The sequence below is a fragment of the Nyctereutes procyonoides genome, unplaced genomic scaffold (assembly GCF_905146905.1).
Source record: "Nyctereutes procyonoides isolate TBG_1078 unplaced genomic scaffold, NYPRO_anot_genome, whole genome shotgun sequence".
Taxonomy (NCBI): domain Eukaryota; kingdom Metazoa; phylum Chordata; class Mammalia; order Carnivora; family Canidae; genus Nyctereutes; species Nyctereutes procyonoides.
In genome coordinates this window covers 46311641-46329412 of record NW_026575125.1, presented here as the reverse complement: position 1 = coordinate 46329412, position 17772 = coordinate 46311641, and positions in this window count along the sequence as shown.

The following is a 17772-nucleotide window of genomic DNA, read 5'->3' as shown; positions in this document are numbered from 1 at the left end:
AAGGAATAAAAATACAAAGAATGCTATGATACATCCCCTAAAACTGAGGCTTTGCCACCATCTATGATCACTGAACTTGTGGCAGCGAGTTGTTTGCGCAGGTCTTCTGGGTAAGGCGCCTCTTATACTGATTCTCAGGTGGACTTGCCCTAGTGGAAACGTGCCTCCAGTGTGCAGGGAAGCTGGGCTTGGTGTACATAGTCCAGACTCCACTAGGTGGTCCTGTTTTGTTCTCTGAAGTCTTTCAGCGCTGATCATGGAGATTAATATAGCAGTGCACTGCTCTCTAGCTGTGAGCTAAAAATTTATGCCCCCCACTCTTCACTGAGACCTCACAGAACAATCAATCACTCTTGTCTCCCCAGTTTCTGTCAGAATTGTGTTCACCTTGCCTGCATCTGGGTGTTTTTATCTCAGACATGTTACTGTGTTTCAAAACTCCAAATTTAGGGATTTCCATGGTGCAGACCCACAGTGTTCCTCCTGGGGAGGGTCTCACCTGGCTCCTGCCTTTGGCTGGACCCATCCCAGAAAGCATTTACATGACTGTGTTGTGGTTTGCAGTTTATGGAACACAGAGCAGAAAGCTAGCTGCTCTTCTCAGGTGGCTTCCACACTTCTATGCCTGGGAATTGGGCTGCAGTTAGGCACCACCTACCTGTTCTTCTTACAACCTCAGGGATCCTCAGACCATTCTGTCACACCTGGGATTCAGCTCCACTTCACCAAAATTAGTCACCCTTAAGCCAGGCACGTCCCCTACTGTAGCAGAGTTCTTCCAATTATGCAGTCTGCTGCTTATATTACTTTGCAGTGGCCTCCTTAAGCACGCTGCCTTGCCCCTGCCAAAATGGTAGTTGCCTTTCAACTTGTAGACTTGCAACATTTGTTTTCTGAGATATCCAATTGATTTCTCAGGTGTTCAGGATGATTTAATAACTGTCTAGTTGTATTCAAGGGACAAGACAAACTTAGAGTCCCCGAACTGCCCCACCATCTTAACTCCTGTTTATAATTTTTATATCAGTTTGAATTTAACATTATAACATGTGCTAGTTTTTCTCAAGCAACAATTTTTGTATTAAAGTCTATTTGTTTAGAATTACTATAGTCATTCCATTTCTCATGGTTATTTTTTGAATGATATATGTTTTTCTATTGTTTTTTCAAACTATTTATGTCTTTGAATCTAAAATCATGTTTCTCATTGACAGTATATAGATCATTTTTTTCTTTAAATCTTTTCTGAAATTTTCTGCCTTTTAAATGTTTAATGCATTTAATGTAATTATTGATAAGGTAACATTTATACCTGCCATTTTGTTTTTTTCCATATGATTTATCTTTTTGTTTGTCTAATTAAAGACAGAAACTTCATTTCTAAATTTGTGTTAAATAGATATTGTTTCTTAGTGTATTATTTTTAATTCCCTTATTCTATTTACTCTAGTACTGGGTTTTTTACTCTACTTTAAAATTTTCTGGATGTGAGGGCAATCTGGCTGTGACATATGTCAGCCCACTGGTTGCCAGGGTTCATTCAGCTGACCTGGCTGGGTAGGTAGATGAACCCTTTCTCCCTCATTGCTTCATGTGCATCCCTCCCAAAGCTGCACACTCAGTCAAAGGGAATGACCTTCCCCAATAGAGAAGGATTATCTTTGGTCAAGGATATATGAGTAGCTGGTACTCCCCTGCTACAACCTTCAAACAAGCTCTCAAGGTCAATTTGTAGGAGAATATAGGGTACTTAAACTTCCAAAACACCAGACACACCCAAATGAGGTGCTGCATGTACCAGTCTGCCTTTCTTTAATTTTTTTTTCTATTGGTTTCCCTGATGATGATTAAAATCAACATCCTAACTTATAACAATCTTGTTCCAACTAATACCAAGTTGTTTTTTAAGTTTAACTAATACCAAGTTAATTTTAATTATATACAAAAACAATTGCCCTTCTCTTTCACCATAGCTGCCTGTTCCATTTTGCTAACATTGTTATGTAAATTTTATACCTTTTATGCTATAAGTACAGATATATAATTTTTTGCTTTATGCAATTTCCTTTTTTAATCAAATAAGAGAAATAAGAATTATAAAACTACATTATAAGAATACTTAAATATTTGCAAGGTAGTTACCTTTACCAGAATATTTCTTCATCTGGATTTGAGTTACTGTCTACTGTCCTTTTATTTCAATCTGAAGGACTCCCTCTAGTGTTTCTTGTAGAGCAGTTCTGCTGGTGATAAAATGTCTCAGTATTTATTTTGGAACCTATAAACTTCCTTATTTTGAAGAATGAATTCACTGGACATTGAATTCCTGTCTAATAGTATTTTCATTTCAATACTTTCAATATATCATCCCACTACCATCTGATCTCCAAGCTTTTTTTAAAATTTAATTCCATCTCAGTTTTTTAATGCTGCAATAAATATGGGGGTGCATATATCCTTTCAAATTAATGTTTTCATATTTTAGGGTAAATACTCAGTAGTACAATTTATCAGAGTAGTGCTATTTTCAATTTTTTGAGGGATCTCCATACTCTTCTACAGTGGCTGCACCAGTTTGCATTTCCCACCAACAATGCAGGAGAGATCCTATTTTTTCACATCCTCTCCAACACTTGTCATTTCTTGAGTTTTTTTATTTTAGCCATTCTGACAGGTGTGAGGTAATATCTCATTGTGGTTTTGATTTCCATTTCCCTGATAATGAGATATGTTGAGTATCTTTTCACATCTGCTTTGGCCATCTGTATGTCTTCTTTTTTTTATTTAAATTCAGTTAGCCAACACTCAGTACAGATGTAGTGTATAATAATTTATCAGTTGTATATAACACCCAGTACTCATTACATCACATGCCCTCCTTAATATCCGACACCCAATTACCCCATTTCCCCCACCCACCACACCCCTCCAGCAACCCTGTTTGTTTCCTATAGTTAAGATTCTCTCATGGATTTCCTCCCTCTCTGTTGACTCCCCATTCAGTACCCCCCCTTACCCTATGATACTCTGTGCTGCTTCTTATATTCCACATATGAGTAAAACCGTATAATTATCTTTCTCTGAGTTATTTTGCTCAGTATGACACCCCCAATTCCATACACATCAATGTAAATGGTAAGTATTCATTCTCTCTGATTGGTGAGTAATATTCATATAATATATATATATATATATATCCATTCATCTCTCAATAGACATCTCAATTCTTTCCACAGTTTGTCTATTATGTACATTGTTGTTATAAACATTGGGGTGCAGGTGCACCTTTGGATCACTATATTTTTATCTTTGTGATAAATACCTAGTAGTGCAATTGCTGGGTTGCTGGATTGTGGTGTAGCTCTATTTTTAACTTCTGAGAAACCTCCAAACTATTTTTCAGAGTGGCTGTACCAGCTTGCAATCGCACCAACAGTGTAAGAGACTTCCCCTTTCTTTGCATCCTCACCAACATTTGTTGTTTCCCATCTTGTTAATTTTAGCCATTCTGCCTGGCATGAAATGATATCTGATTGTGGTTTTAATTTGCATTTCCCTGATGCCAAGTGATGTGAAGCATTTTTTCACATGTCTGTTGGACATTTCTTTGTCTTCTTTGGAGAAATGACTGTACATGCCCACTTCTTGACTGGATTATTTGTTTTTTGGGTGTAGAACTTGATACATTCTTTATAGACTTTGGAAGCTAGCCATTTATCTGATATGTTATTTGCAAATACCTTCTCCCACTTGATAGGTTGCCTTTTAGTTTTGTTGATGGTTTCCTTTGCTGTGTAGAAGCCTTTTATCTCTCCACAATGTAAGGATAGAGAGAACATACCTCAGTACCATAAAAGCCATCTATAAAAAGCCCACAGTGAATATCATTCTCAATGGGGAAAAACTGAGAGCTTTTTCCCTAAGGTCAGGAACATGACAGGGATGCCTACTCTCACCTCTGTTCAACATAATACTAGAAGTCCTAGCATCAGCAACCAGAAAACAAAAAGAAATAAAAGGCATTCAATCTGGCAAAGAAGAAGTCAAACTCTCCCTCTTTGAATATGACATGATACTATATGTAGAGAATCCAAAAGACTCCACCCCAAAATTGTTAGAACTCATACAGCAATTCAGCAGTGTGGCAGGATACAAAATCAATGCCCAGAAATCAATGGCATTTCTATACACTAACAATGAGACTGAAGAAAGAGAAATTAAGGAATTGATCCCATTTACAATTGCACCAAAAACCATAAGATACCTAGGAATAAACCTCACCAAAGAGGTAAAGGATATGTACACTCAATACTATATAACACTGATAAAAGACATTGAGGAACACACAAGGAAATGGGAAAATATTCCATGTCCATGGATTGGAAGAATAAATATTGTTAAAATATCTATACTCCTTAGAGCAATCTACGCATTCCAAGCAATCCCTAGAACATTGTTCACAGAGCTGGAATAAATAATCTTAACATTGTATGGAACCAGAAAAGACACTATATAGGGAGAGGAATGTTAAAACAGAAAACCAAAGCTGTTGGCATCACAATGCCAGACTTCAGGCTATATTACAAAGCTGTAGTTATCAAGACAGTATGGTACTGGCACAAACAGAGACACAGAGATCAGTGAAACAGAATAGAGAATCCAGAAATGGACCCTCAACTCTATGGTCAACTCATCTTTGACAAAGCAGGAAAGAATATCCACTGGAAGAAAAAGAGAGTTTCTTCAATAAATGGGGCTGGGAAAATCGGACAGTCACATGCAGAAGAATGAAACTGGACTATTCTCTTATAGCATACACAAAGAAAAAGTCATAATGGATGAAAGACCTAAATGTGAGAAAGGAATCCATCAAAATCCTAGAGAAGAACACAGGCAGCGTCTTTAACCTTGGCCACAGCAACTTCTTGCTAGACACATCTCCAAAAGCAAGAGAAACAAGAGCAAAAATGAACTATTGTATGTCTTCTTTGAAAAAATGTCTGTTTGTGACTTCTGCCCATTTTTAATTATATTATCTGTGTGGTCTTTTGGTGTTGAGTTTTATAAGTTATTTACATATTTTGGATATAACAGCAAAGTACACACAACACACATAGGAGATACCACTGAAGCACCAGATTCTGGTGAACATGGATACTGCACTGCAGGGCACTATAGGACCTCTTCTTCATATGACCATCAATTTCAAGAACAGAAGACATAGCTGACTTTTCTAACACAGAAACAGACACAGTGAGTTAGACAAAATGAAGAGACAAAGGAATATATCCCAAATGAAAGAATAGTAGTACACAATCACAGAAATAAATTCAAGCAAAATGGATATAAGTAATATGCCTGATACAGAATTTAAAGTAATGATTATAAAATACTCACTGGACTTGAGAAAATAATGGGGGATATCACTGAGATCCTTATGGAAGAGATAAAAAATAACCAATCAGATATGAAGAATACAATAACTGAAATTAAAAATTGATGTAATCCCACAAGATGGAATAAACACTAGGCTAGAGGAAGCAAAATAATGAAATAGTGATCTGGAGTACAAAGTAATGGAAAGTTATCAAGCTGAGCAGGTGATAGAAAAAATTATACAAAATTAGAATAGTCTTAGGGAACTCAGAGACTCCATCAAGTGTAATAACATTTGCATTACAGGAATTATTGGCCTCAGAAAGAGAGAACAGCTGGAACGCTACGGAGAGAAGGATTTTTGCTTCTAACAAGGTAGGGGGCGGAATAAAAAAGAATCAACTGGGAGAATGGCCCCATGAGGAACGGAGATAAAGCCTGGGTGCAAAAGCCTCCAGGACAGGAAAGCCCAAACCTAGAGAAGCAGGAACTTTAAAAAATATGCTGAGTGAAATGAGTCAATCGGAGAAGGACAAACATATGTTCTCATTCATTTGGGGAATATAAATAATAATGAAAGGGAATAGAAGGGAAGGGAGAAGAAATGGGTAGGAAATATCAGAAAGGGAGATAGAACATAAAGACTCCTAACTCTGGGAAATGAACTACGGGTGGTGGAAGGGGAGGAGGATGGGGGATGGGGGTGAATGGGTGACAGGCACTGAGGGGGGCACTTGACGGTAGGAGCACTGGGTGTTATTCTGTATGTTGGCAAATTGAACACCAATTAAAAAATAAATTTATTATTAAAAAAAATCTGCACTGGATTCTTCCCTGATGAAAAGGCGCTTAGCAGGGAAATAGGGCACAATAGCAGGAGGACCAGTGAAGCCTCCAGTTTCCCGAGTCCCTAATAGCAGAAGTGCGCCCTGGGGTAAGGCTTGCCATGGACTGTGGGCCGATCTTGGTAAAAGGCTGGAGCACGCACCCTCAGGGGCATCTGGGAGAAGCCGGTCTGTCAGGCAGGCAGCTGCGTCCTGCTGCGTTCGGGAGCCGTGCCCCGGGAGCGTGATTCCACCAGCACAGGGCCCCGGATCCCAGGGCGCCAAGCGGACACAGCCCAGGATCCTGCACTCCACCTGGGACAGGTGGAGGCGGGAAAGGCACAGGACGGCAAGGACTGTTCTACCTCGGGGCGCCCCCAAGCTGTGCAGATCAGTGCCCCCTGCCAGCCTGGGAGCATCTAGGCCAGTGCCAACTAAGAGACTAGAGTAGTTACAGCCCAGAGCTGACTCCAGGGCTGGAGAGCTGGCTGACTCCAGTGTTGTTCTTCCTCCTTGTTTCACCAAGTGCCTGGGAGGGGCGGAGCCCCCAGGGAACAAAGGCCTCACTGGATAAACATCTCCCACTGAGCCCTGCTCTCAGCGGCAAGGGGCCGGGCATCTCCACCAGGTACAAACACCTGAAAATCAACACAGCAGATCCCTACCCCAGAAGACGAGCTGGAAGGACACGGAAAGAGCAAGTTCTTAACCCAGCAGCTCTGGAAAGCTCCAAGGGAAGTCCAGGGATTTACGGTATATAGAACTAGAGCATACCCCTCCTATTTTTTTCTTCCTTTTTCCAGTACAGCTTGTTTTTATATCAGACTGTAAATTTCCCATTTTTTTCTCTTTTCACACCTTAACTGTAATATTTTACCACCTCTTCATTTTTAAGGTTCTTCCTTTTTGACTTTCATATTTCTACAATTACAGGTCTAGATATATTTTCCATGTCTAGATTCCCTTCGATATACTCAACTTAATTTTGGGAGAGATAAAAATAAGTTTTTTTGTTTTGTGTTTTTTATTTTCTCTGCCTCATTTTAATGGACGTTAATACCTTCTAAAACATGACCAGCATTCACTAAGAACCAAGTGGTATACCATGCTGGCTCAGTCTGTGATTATATTCTCTCTTCATTCCCATTCTGCCCCCCTCTTTTATCTCATTTATGTTTTGGTGGTCAATGTTGAGGCCCTCTACAAGTATTTCTGGTTTATATAAATTTGGGAATGAGCATCTTCTAATATACAGAACTTAATATACTCAGGAACAAGAGGATCACCCTCTAGAACCCGTCAGATACACTATATTCTCCCTCCACTACAACATTGTCACCACCACCATCTCCCAGTACCCCCCGCTATTTTTTAATTCTCCTTTTTTTCCTTTTCTTTTTTTTCTCTACTTCTTTGGCATTCTTGGCCTCTTATTTTTTTACTACTATGTTTTAAAATTTGTTTTTCAGTTAGGTGGCCCTTTTGTTTTATTTCGTTCTGATCTTTGTTTTCAATTTCTGGTCTCTGACCTCAGCAGACTCATCTAGGGTGAAATATACTTAGGTTCTGGTTGATATGCTTGATGCAGCCCACTCATACAGGCACTCTGCACTGAGAAAAATGAACAGAAAGAAGAACTCACAACAAAAGAAAGAATCAGAAACACTATTCTCGGGATCCCTGGGTGGCTCAGCGGTTTAGCGCCTGCCTTTGGCCCAGGGCGCAATCCTGGAGTCCCGGGATCGAGTCCTGCATCGGGCTCCCGGCATGGAGCCTGCTTCTCCCTCCTCCTGTGTCTCTGCCTCTCTCTCTCTCTGTCTATCATAAATAAATAAATAAATCTTTAAAAAAAGAAACACTATTCTCTGCCACAGAGTTACAGAGATTGGATTCAATTTGATGTCAGAAAGCCAATTCAAGAGCACAATTATAAAGCTACTGGTGGCTCTGGAAAAAAAACGAAAAGGAATCAAGAGACTTTATGACTGCAGATTTAGATCTAATCAGGCCAAAACTGAAAATCAATTAAATGAGATTCAATCCAAACTGAAGGTCATAATGATGAGGGTTAATGAGGTAGAAGAAAGAGTGAGTGACATAGAAGACAACTTAATGGCAAGGAAGGAAGCTGAGGAAAAAAAGAGAAAAACAATTAAAAGAACATGAGGAAAGGTTGAGGGAAATAAATGATAGCCTAAGAGGGAAAAATCTACATATAATTGGGGACCCAGAGAATGCCAAAAGGGACAGAGGACAAGAAAGCATATTTGAACAAATCATAGCTGAGAACTTCCCTCATTTGAGGAGGGAAACAGGCATTCAGATCCAGGAGAGGGGACACCCCCAAAATCAATAAAAACTGTTCAACATCTCGACATTTAATAGTGAAACTTGCAAATTCCAAAGATAAAAAGAAAATCCTTAAAGCAGCAGGAGACAAGAGATCCCTAAATTATATGGTGGGAAATAATAGATGAACAGCAGACCTCTCCACAGAGACCTGGCAGGACAGAAAGGACTGGCAGGATATATTCAAGGTCCTAAATGAGAAGAACATGCAGCCAAGAATACTCTATCCAGGAAGGCTCTCATTCAGAATAGAGGGAGAATAAAGAGCTTCCAAGAGGCAGAAACTGAAACAATATAAGACCACCAAACCAGCTCTGCAAGAAATATTAAGGGGGGCACTGTATAAGAAAGATGAAACCAAAGAAATAATCCACAAAACAAGGACTGGATAGGTATTACGATGACACTAAAATCATATCTTACAATATTAACTCTGAACATGAATGGGCTTAATGATCCCATCAAAAGGCACAGGTTTTCAGACTGGATAAAAAGGTAAGACCCATCTATTTGCTGTTTACAAGAGACTCATTTTAGACCGAAGGACATCTACAGCCTAAAAATAAAAGGTTGGAGAACAATTTACCATTCAAACGATCCTCAAAAGAAAGTTGGGGAAGCAATCTTCATATCAGATAAATTAAAGTTTATTACAAAGACTGTAGTAAGAAATGAAGAGGGACACTCTATCATACTTAAAGGGTCTATCCAACAAGAAAACCTAACAATCATGAATATTTATGCCCCTAATGTGGGAGCTGCAAAGTATATCAGTCAAATAATAACCAAAGTAAACAATTACTTAGATAATAATACACGAATACTAGCAGACTTAAACATGGTACTTTCTGTAATAGACAGCTATTCTAAACACAACCTCTGGGAAAAAAACAAGACTTTATTCTTTTTTAATTTTTTTATTGGAGTTCAATTTGCAAACACATAGCATAACACCCAGTGCTCATCCCAAGTGCCCCCCTCAGTGCCCATCATCCAGTCACCCCAACACCCCACCCACCTCCCTTTCCACTACCCCTTGTTCGTTTCCCAGAGTTAGGTGTCTCTCATGTTCTGGCACCCTCACTGATATTTTCACTCATTCCCTCTCCTTCCCCTTTATTCCATTTCAATAATTTTTATAAATTTATGTTTTATTGGTGTTCAATTTGCCAACATATAGAATAACACCCAGTGCTCATCCCATCAAGTGCCCCCCTCAGTGACCGTCACCCAGTCACCCCCACCCCCGCCCACCTCCCCTTCCACCACCCCTAGTTCGTTTCCCAGAGTTAGGAGTCTCTCATGTTCTGTCTCCCTTTCGGATATTTCCCATTCATTTTTCTCCTTTCCCCTTTATTCCCTTTCACTATTTTTTATATTCCCCAAATGAATGAGACCATATAATGTTTGTCCTTTTCCGATTGACTTATTTCACTCAGCGTAACACCTTCCAGTTCCATTCACCAAAGCAAATGGTGGGTATTTGTCGTTTCAAATGGCTGAGTAATATTCCATTGCATATGTATATATATCACACTTTCTTTATCCATTCGTCTTCGGTGGACACTGAGGTGCCTTCCACAGTTTGGCTATTGTGCACATTGCTCTTATAAACATTAGGATGCATGTATTCCAGCGTTTCACTGAATCTGTATATTTAGGGTAAATCCTCAGCAGTACAATGCTGGGTCATAGGGCAGATTTATTTTTAACTCTTTGAGGAACCTCCACACAGTTTTCCAGAGTGGCTCCACCAGTTCACATTCCCACCAACAGTGCAAGAGGGTTCCCCTTTCTCCACATCCTCTCCAACATTTGTTGTTTCCTGTCTTATTAATGTTCACCATTCTCACTGGTGTGAGGTGGCATCACATTGTGGTTTTGATTTGTATTTCCCTGATGGCCAGTGATGCAGACCATTTTCTCATGTGCTTGTTGGCCATGTCTATGTCTTCCTCTGTGAAATTTTTGTACATGTCTTTTGCCCATTTCATGATTGAATTGTTTGTTTCTTTGTTGTTGACTTTAATAAGTAATTTATAGATCGTGGATACTAGCCCTTTATCTGATATGTCATTTTCAAATATATTCTCCCATTCTGTAGGTTGTCTTTTAGTTTTGTTGACTGCTTCTTTTGCTGTGTAGAAGCTTTTTATCTTGATGAAGTCCCAATAATTCATTTTTACTTTTGATTCCCTTGCCTTGATACATGTATCTTGCAAGAAGGTGCTGTGGCCAAGTTCAAAAAAGGTGTTGCCTGTGATCTTCTCTAGGATTTGATGGATTCTTGTCTCACATTTAGATCTTTCATCCATTTTGAGTTTATCTGTATGTATGGTGTAAGAGAATGGTCTAGTTTCACTCTTCTACATGTGGATGTCCAATTTCTGAGCACCATTTAATGAAGAGACTGTCCTTTTTCCAGTGGATAGTCTTTCCTGCTTTGTCAATATTAGTTGACCATAGAAGTAAGGGTCCATTTTTGAATTCTCTATTCTGTTCCATTGATCTATGTGTCTGTTTTTGTGCCAGTACCACACTGTCTTGATGACCACAGCTTTGTAGTACAACCTGAAATCTGGCATTATGATGCCCCCAGCTATGCTTTTCTTCTTTAAAATTCCCCTGGCTATTTGGGGTCTTTTCTGATTCCACACAAATCTTAAACGAATTTGTTCCAACTCTCTGAGGAAAGTCCATGGTATTTTGATAGGGATTGCATTAAATGTGTAAATTGCCCTGGGTAACATTGACATTTTCACAATATTAATTCTGCCAATCCATGAGCATGGAATATTCTTCCATCTCTTTGTGTCTTCCTCCATTTCTTTCAGAAGTGTTCTGTACTTTTTAGACTGGATTTGTGACCCAGTGTGTGGTCTATTCAAAACAAGGGCTTTAAATGATACACTGGACCCGATGAATTTCACAGATATTTGCAGAACTTTGCATCTGAACGGAACTGAATACACATTCTTCTCAAGTGCATATGGAAATGTCTCCAGAATAGACCACATACTGGATCACATACAGGACTCAACTGATACCAAAAGATTGGGTATGTCCCTTCCATATTTTCAGACCACACTGCTTTAAAGCTGGAAGTCAATCACAAGAAGAAATTTTGAAGAAATTCAAACACGTGGAGGTTAAAGAGCATCCTGCTATAGGATGAAAGGGTCAACCAGGAAATTAGAGAAGAATTAAAAAGATCCATGGAAACTAATGAGAATGAAGATACAACCGTTCAAAATCTTTGGGATGCAGTAAAAGCAGTACTGAGAGGGAAATACATCGCAATACAATCATCCCTCAAGAACTTGGGAAAAACTCAAATACACAAGCTAACCTTGCACCTAAAGGAACTAGAGAAAGAACAGCCAATAAAACCTACACCCAGCATAAGTGAATTAATAAAGATTCGAGCAGAACTCAGTGGCATAGGGACCAGAATAACTGTGGAACAGATCAACAAAACCAGGAGCTGGTTCTTTGAAAGAATTAATAAGATATATAAACCAGACTGGGGGGCAAGATGGCAGAAGAGTAGGGTCCCCAAGTCACCTGTCCCCAGCAAATTACCTAGATAACCTTAAATAATCCTGAAAATACACGAATTCGGCCTGAGATTTAAAGAGAGAACAGCTGGAATGCTACAGTGAGAAGAGTTCACGCTTCTATCAAGGTAGGAAGAAGGGGGGGGAGAAATAAAGAAACAAAAGGCATCCAAGGGGGAGGGGCCCCATGAGGAGCTGGGCTAATGCCGAGGCGAGCGCCCCGAGGACAAGAGAGCTCCGCCTGGAGAAGCAGGAGTTTCACCAATCTTCCCGGATAGAAAGGCGCTCGCAGGGAGTTGGAGCAGGACCCCAGGAGGGCGGGGATGCCCTCAGGCTCCCAGGGACACCAACAGAGCACCTGTGCCCCAGGGAGAGCGCACCACACCCCACGGCGGAGTTTCCTAAAGGGCTGCTGCGCACGCACCGCTGGACCCTGGAGCAGCTCGGAGGTGGCTCAGGCGGCGGATCCGGCAGAGGCTCTGTGCGGAGGGGGCTGCACAGCCGGGAGCATGAATCCAACAGTGCAGGCCCGGGAGGTCAGGGCACCGGGGACACAGCCCAAGATCCGGCGCTTCCCCCCCCCCCCCCAGGGACAGGCAGAAGCCAGGAGGGCACAGGACAGGAAGGACGATCCTGCCCCAAGCTGAGCAGATCAGCGGCCCCGCCCCTGGAGCATCCAGGCCCCTGCACACTGAGAGCTCCATAGTTACTGCAGGAGCTGAATCCGGGGCTCCAGAGCTGGCCACAGCCACTGTTGTTGTTCCTCCTGGGGCCTCACAGGATAAAGAATCCCCACTGAGCCTCACAGTGGCCTCACAGGATAAACAGGTTAAACATCTTTCACTGAGCCCTGCACCAGGCAGGGGGGTGAGCAGCTCCCCGAAATGCTAACACCTGAAAATCAGCACAGCAGGCCCCTCCCCGAGAAGACCAGCTAGGCGGACAAGGGAAAAACAAATTATTGACCAACAGCACTGGAAAGTTCCAGGGAAAGTCGAGGGATTTACAGTATACAAAATCAGAGGATACTCCCCCTTGTTTTTTGTTTTTTTATTTGTTTGCTTCCCCCCTTTTTTCTTTTTCCCTTTTCTTCTCTTTTTTTTCCTTTTTTTCTTTTTTCTTTTTTTGTCTTTTCTTCTTTTGCTTCTCTCTTTTTCTCCTTTTCCCAATTCAACTTGTTTTTGGCCACTCTGCACTGAGCAGAATGACTAGAAGGAAAACCTCACCTCAAAAGAAAGAATCAGAAACAGTCCTCTATCCCACAGAGTTACAAAATCTGGATTACAATTCAATGTCAGAAAGCCAATTCAGAAGCACTATTATACAGCTACTGGTGGCTCTAGAAAAAAGCATATAGGACTCAAGAGACTTCATGACTGCAGAATTTAGATCTTATCAGGCAGAAATTAAAAATCAATTGAATGAGATGCAATCCAAACTAGAAGTCCTAACGACGAGGGTTAACAAGGTGGAAGAAGGAGTGAGTGACATAGAGGACAAGTTGATGGCAAAGAGTGAAACTGAGGAAAAAAGAGACAGACAATTAAAAGATCATGAGGATAGATTGAGGGAAATAAGTGACAGCCTGAGGAAGAAAAATCTATGTTTAATTGGGGTTCCCAAGGGCAGTGAAAGAGACAGAGGTACAGAATATGTATTTGAACAAATCCTAGCTGAGAACTTTCCTAATCTGGGAAGGGAAACAGGCATTCAGATCCAGGAAATAGAGAGATCCCCCCCCCCATAAAATCAATAAAAACCGCTCAGCATCTTGACATTTAATAGTGAAGCTTGCAAATTCCAAAGATAAAGAGATCCTCAAAGCAGCAAGAGACAAGAGATCCCTAACTTAAATGGAGAGGAATATCAGATTAACAGCAGACAGCTGGTTCAATACACGTAAAAAAAAATCAATGTGATTCATCATATCAGCAAGAGAAAAACCAAGAACCATATAATCCATTCAATAGATGCAGAGAAAGCATTTGACAGAAGACAGCATCCATTCCTGTTCAAAACTCTTCAGAGTATAGGGATAGAGGGAACATTCCTAAACATCTTAAAAGCTATCTACGAAAAGGCCACAGCAAATATCATTCTCAATGGGGAAACACTGGAAGCCTTTCCCCTAAGATCAGGAACACGACAGGGATGTCCACTCTCACCACTGCTATTCAACATAATACTAGAAGTCCTAGCCTCAGCAATCAGGCAACAAAAAGAAATAAAAGTCATTCAAATTGGCAAAGAGGAAGTCAAACTCTCCCTCTTTGCAGATGATGTGATAGTGTATATAGAAAACCCAAAAACTCCACCCGAAGATTGCTGGAACTCAGACAGCAATTTGGCAGTGTGGCAGGATACAAAATCAATGTCCAGAAATCAGTGGCATTTCTCTACACTAACAATGAGACTGAAGAAAGAGAAATTAAGGAGTCAATCCCATTTACAATTGCATGCAAAAGTATAAGATACCTAGGAAGAAATGTAATCAAAGAGGCAAAGGATCTATACCCTAAAAATACAGAACACTTCCGAAAGAAATGGAGGAAGACACAAAGAGTTGGTAAAATATTTCATTCTCAAGGATTTTAAAAAATAACATTGTTAAAATATCAATGCTATCTAGGGCAATTCACATATTTAATGCAATCCCTATCAAAATACCATGGACTTTCTTTAGAGAGTTGGAACAAATCATCTTAAGATTTGTGTGGAATCAGAAAAGACCATGAGTAGCTAGGCATATATTGACAAAGGAAACCATAGTTGGGGGCATCACAATGCCAAATTTCAGGTTGTACTACAAAGCTGTGGTCATCAAGACAGTGTGGTACTGGCACAAAAACAGACACATAGATCAATGGAACAGAGTAGAGAACCCAGAAATGGGCCCTCAACTCCATGGTCAACTAATATTCGACAAAGCAGGAAAGACCATCCCCTGGAAAAATGATAGTCTCTTCAATAAATGGTGCTGGGAAAACTGAACGTGCAGAAGAATGAAACTAGACCACTCTCTTGCACCATACACAAAGATAAACACAAAATGGATGAAAGATATAAATGTGAGATAAGAATCCATCAAATCCTAGAGAAGAACACAGTCACACCCTTTTCTGAATTTGGCCACAGCACCTTCTTGCAAGATGCATCTATCAAGGCAAGGGAATCAAAAGAAAATTGAATTATTGGGACTTCATCAAGATAAAAAGCTTCTGCACAGCAAAAGAAGCAGTCTACAAAACTAAAAGACAACCTACAGAATGGGAGAATATATTTGCAAATGACATATCAGATAGAGGGCTAGTATCCAAGATCTATAAAGAATCTGGGCAGCCCCGGTGGCGCAGCGGTTTAGCACCGCCTGCAGCCCAGGGTGTGATCCTGGAGACCCGGGATCCAGTCCCACGTAGGGCTCCCTGCATGGAGCCTGCTTCTCCCTCGGCCTGTGTCTCTGCCTCTCTCTCTCTCTCTCTCTCTCTCTCTCTCTCTCTTTCTCTGCGTCTCTCATGAATAAAATCTTTTAAAAAAAAGATCTATAAAGAATCTATTAAACTTAACAGCAAGTAAACAAACAATTCAATCATGAAATGGGCAGAAGACATGAACAGAAATTTCACAGGAGAAGACATAGACATGGCCAACAAGCACATGAGAAAATGCTCTGCATCACTGGCCATCAGGGAAATACAAATCAAAACCACAGTGAGATACCACCTCACACCAGTGAGAATGGGGAAAATTAACAAGAAAAGGGAACCCCCTTGCACTGTTGGTGGGAATGTGAACTGGTGCAGCCACTCTGGAAAACTGTGTCAAGGTTCCTCAAAGAGTTAAAAGTAGAGGTGCCCTATGACCCAGCAATTGCACTGCTGGAGATTTACCTCAAAGATACAAATGCAGTGAAACGCAGGAACACTTGCACCCCAATGTTTCTAGCAGCAATGTCCACAATAGCCAAATTGTGGAAGGCACCTCAGTGTCCATCAAAAGATGAACGGATAAAGATGCGGTCTATATATACAATGGAATATTACTCAGCCATTAGAAACGACAAATACCCATCATTTGCTTCAACATGGATGGAACTGGAGGGTATTATGCTGATTGAGGTAAGTCAATCAGAGAAGGACAAACATTATATGGTCTCATTCATTTGGGGAATATAAAAAATAGTGAAAGGGAATAAAAGGGAAAGGAGAGAAAATGAGTGGGAAATATCAGTGAGGGTGCCAGAACATGAGAGACACCTAACTCTGGGAAATGAACAAGGGGTAGTGGAAAGGGAGGTGGGTGGGTGGGTGGGTGGGTGGAGTGGCTGGGTGACTGTCACTGAGGGGGGCACTTGATGGGAAGAGCACCTGGTCTTATTCTATATGTTGGCAAATCGAACTCCAATAAAAAAGTAAACAAAAAGAAAGAAAGAAAGAAAGAAAGAAAGAAAGAAAGAAAGAAAGAAAGAAAGAAAGAAACACAATGACCCCAAAACCTTCGGGGTGCAGTAAATGCAGTCTGAAGATGGAAATACATAGCAATAGTCTTCCTACCTCAAGAAGCAAGTATATTTCAAATAAATAATCAAACTTACACCTAAACGAGCCAGAAAAAGAACACCAAATGAAGCCTAAAGCCCATAGAAGGAGGAAATAATGAGAAGTAGAGCAGAAATATATGATGCAGGGACACCTGGGTGGCTCAGTGGTTGAGCATCTGCCTTCATCTCAGGTCGTGATCCTGGGGTCCTGGTATTGAGTCCCACATCAGGTTCCCCATGGGGTGCCTGTGTCTCCCTCTGCCTATACCTCTCTGTGTGTCTCTCATGAATAAATAAATTAAATATTTTTTAAAAAGGGATGAGCAGAAGATATTAACAGATATTTCCCTAAAGAAGACATACAAATTGCTAACAGACACATGAAAAAAATGCTCAACACTATTCAGCATCAGGAAAATACACATCAAAACCACAATGTGATGCCACCTCACACTGGTCAGAATGGCTAAAATGAACAACTCAGGAAACAGCAGATGTTGGCAAGGATGCAGAGAAATAGGAACCCTCTTACATTGTTGATGAGAATGCAAACTGGTGTAGACATTCTGGAAAACAGTATGGAGGTGCCTCAAATGTTAAAAATAGAACTATCCTGTGACCCAGCAATTACACTCCTAGGTAGCAATCCAAAGGATACAAACATAGTGTTCTGAAGGGGAACATACACCCCAATGTTTATAGCAGCAATGTCCACAATAGCCAAAATATGGAAAGAGCCCAGATGTCCATTGACAGATGAATGGATAAAGAAGAGGTGATATATAGAGAAAAGAGAATATTACTCAGCCATCAAAAAAAGAATGAAATCTTGCCATTTCTGATGACTAGATTGAACTAGAGTATATTATGCTAAGCAAAATAAGTCAGTCAGAGAAAGAAAAATACCATATGATTTTACTCACATGTGGAATTTAAGAAACAAAACAGATTAACATAGGAGAAAGGAAGGGAAAAAAATTTAAAAAATAGAGAGGGAGACAAATCATAAGAGCCTCTACTACAGGGATAAAATTGAGGGTTCCTGGAGGGAAGGTAGGTGGGGGTATGGGTTTACTGGATGTTTGGCATTAAGGAAGGCACTTGATGAAATGAGCACTAGGTGTTATAT